The sequence below is a fragment of the Orycteropus afer genome, unplaced genomic scaffold (assembly GCF_000298275.1).
Source record: "Orycteropus afer afer isolate SDZICR_OR568_19922 unplaced genomic scaffold, OryAfe1.0 scaffold00898, whole genome shotgun sequence".
Lineage (NCBI taxonomy): Eukaryota > Metazoa > Chordata > Mammalia > Tubulidentata > Orycteropodidae > Orycteropus > Orycteropus afer.
Window position 1 is genome coordinate 145,244 of NW_006922485.1, and position 3,465 is coordinate 148,708.

Here is a 3,465-nt window from a genome sequence, read left to right on the forward strand (position 1 = left end):
AATAAATAAAAACAGCTTTATGGAGTTTTAATTCACATATCATACATTTTAATTATTTAAAGTGTACAATTGAAAGGTTTCTGGTATATACACAAATATATGCAACAATCACCACAGCCAATTTTGGAACACTTTTATCACCTAAAAAGGAAACTTTTCCCATCCTCCAACTAGTGCTTCTCCCCGCCCCCCCCACACACACCCCAGAGCCCTAGGTAAACAGTAATCCACTTTCTGTGTCTATGGATTTTTGCTTATTCTGGAATTTAATATAAATTGGATCCTATGACTCGCGGTCTTCTGTGATTAACTTCTATCACTTAGTAAAAGTTTTCCAAAGTTCTTTCATGTTGTTATATGTATCAGCATTTCATTGTTCTTTGAGGATGAATAATATTCCATTGTATGTATATAACACCTTTTTTTATTGTGATTTGGGTGAAACTTTACAAAGCAAATTCATTTTCCATACAGCAGTTCGTACACATTATGCTTAATGAAATGATTACAATCCCCATAATGTAACAGCTCTCTTCCCACTTCCTCCCTTCCTATGCATTCTTACCCTCTAAGCTATCTCCCTATGTAAATACTGCCCTTCTGATCTCCCATGGTTGATTGTTCTAAGGAGTGTACCTCCTTGGTGTAAATGTTCACCTTATACACCAAACTATTGTTTGGCTGGAAGCCAAGAGAATGAATTTAATTCTAGACCCAAAGGGTGATTAGAGGCCATAGTCTCAGGGGTTTCACTAGTCTCTATTAGGCCAATAAGCCTTTTTTTTTAAAAAATGATTTTGAGTTTTGTCCCACATTTTTCTCCCACTCTATACAGGATCTGCACTGATCCTTTTATGAGTGATTTAAAGTGGTAGCCAGGCACCATCTAGTTCTTCTGGTCTCATGGTCATATAGACTGAGGTTTGCATGGTCTACTAATCCCTTTGATACATTGTTTCCATCCATCTTTGGTTTTCATCATTCTGCTTTGTCTGGATGAGGAAAGACCAATCGTTGCATCTAGATGTCCATTTGCAAGCATTTAAGATCCCCAGTCACTACTCACCAAAATAGCATGTAGGACAATGTTTTTGTGTAGTATATTATGCCAGTTGAGCTTGGTGTCCCCTGTGACCATGTTCTCTAGTGTTAGGGTGTTTTGCTATGGCTAAGAAGTTAACATAACTTTGCCCCCGGTTAGTTCTATTTATATGGACATTCTTGAAGCACATACAAATACATATGTGGAAATATTATCTGCCGACCTTATATATGGTCATGGTTATACTCCCTTTTGCCTAGACTAACCTTATCATTCAGCCTCTCTACCTTTGTATCCACCTGTAGATTAATGTTTGTTATTACAGAAGGCAGTCTTATTTATGTAAGAGTGTTTATCTTTGTTGTCTGTACCTCTTGTGCACCTCTCTGTGTCTTCCTTTTCCTTCGTGTTATTGTGTTGGTTGCTCACTTTTGTATATTGCCTTTCCCTTCATTTAACCCAATATTTGTCCTTTACCTATATAGCAATTTCCCCTTCCTTTCCTTTCTATCTCTGGTAACCAACAAAGAGAATTTCCCTCCATATATAAACCTTTCCTTGGCTTTTTACAATAGTGGACTAATACAATAGTTGTCCTTCTGTGATTGACTTATTTCACTCAGAATAATGTCCTCCAAGTTCATCCATGTTATGAGGTGTTTCACAGATTCTACGTTATTCTTTAGTGTTGCATAGTATTGCTTTGTGTGCCTGTACCACAGATTAGTTATCCACTCATCCTAAGATGGACACTTAGGTTGTTTCCATCTCTTTGTTATCGTGCTGCAATTAACATGAATGTTTATATACCTATTTGTGTCCTGGTTCTCACTTCTTCAGGTTATATACCTAGTAATGGGAGTGAGATTTCATATTACTTGGTTCCTCAATCAACACCAATGGAAACAGCAGTCGAGAAATCAGACAACATATTGACTGGGCAAATCTGCTGCGAAAGACCTGTTTAAAGTGCTGAAGAGCAAAGGTATCTCTTTAAAGAATAAGGTGCACCTAACCCAAGTCATGGTGTCTTCAATCACTTAATATGCATGTGAAAGATGGACAATGGATAAAGAAGACCAAAGAAGAGTTGATGCTTTTGAGTTGTGGTGTTGGAGAAGAATACTCAAAGTACCATGGACTACCAGAAGAACTAACAGATCTGTCCTGGAGGAAGTGCAGCCAGAATGCTCCTTGGGAGTGAGAATGACCAGACTCTGTCTCACCTACTTTGGTCATATTGGCAGGAGGGACCATTCCTTGGAGAAGGATATCATACTTAGTAGAGGGTCAGCAAAGAAGGAGAAGGCCCTCAAGGAGATGGATTGATACAGTGGCTGCTATGATGGGCTCAAGCATAGCAGGGATTGTGGAGATGGTGCAGGACCTGGTAGCATTTTGTTCTGTTGTACATAGGGTCACTATGAGTAGGAGCTGGCTCAATGGCACCTAAGAACAACAACAATGGGAGTGCTGGATCAAATGGTATTTTTATTTCCAACCTTTTAAGGAATCACCATAACAACTTCCACAGTGGTTGTATCATTTTAGAGGCCAATCAGCAGTGTACAAGAGTCCCAATCTCTCCTCATCCTCTCCAGAATTTATTATTTGCTGTCTTGTTGAACTTTGCTATTAGTGCTGGACTGAGATGTTATCCCATTTTGATTTGCATCCTTCTTATAGCTAATTATCATGAACATTTCTTCATGTGTTTTTTGGCTGCCTGAATATCTTCTTTGGTGAAGTGTCTGTTCATGTCTTCTGCCCATTTTTTAACTGGATTGTTTGTGTCTTTGATGTTGGGTCGTTGGAGTTCTCTATAAATTTTAGAGATAAGTCCGCTATCAGATATATGGTTGCCAAATATTTTTTCCCTGTCTGTAGGTTCTCTTTTTACTCTTTTGGAGAAATATTTTGATGCACATAAGAATTTAATTTTTAGAAGCTCTCAATCATCTAGCTTGCCTCCACTGTTAGTGCATTTTGGGTTATGCTTGATAGTCTATTTTTGCAATAAATTAGGGCCCCTAAGTTTGCTCCTATTTTTTCTATGTATATAACACATTTTTGCTTATCCATTTGTTGGTTGAAGAACATGTTGGTTATTTCCACCTTTTGGTTATTTAAAATAATGCTGCTATAAATATCCATGTACAAGTTTTTGTGTGAACATATTTTTTCAGTTCCCTTGGATATATACCTAGGAGTGGATTGCTGTATTACATAACTCCATGTTTAAACTCTTAAGGAACTTCTAGACTGTTTTCTAAAGTGACTTCAGGGAGTTCCGGCAAGATGGCGAACTAGGCACAAGGACTGCACAGACGCTCTTCAACAAAGAAAAGGGAAACCAATTAACACAGACACAGAAGATAATTTTGGAACCCTGAGCCTTGAAGGGAAGGATACAAAAGTGGACT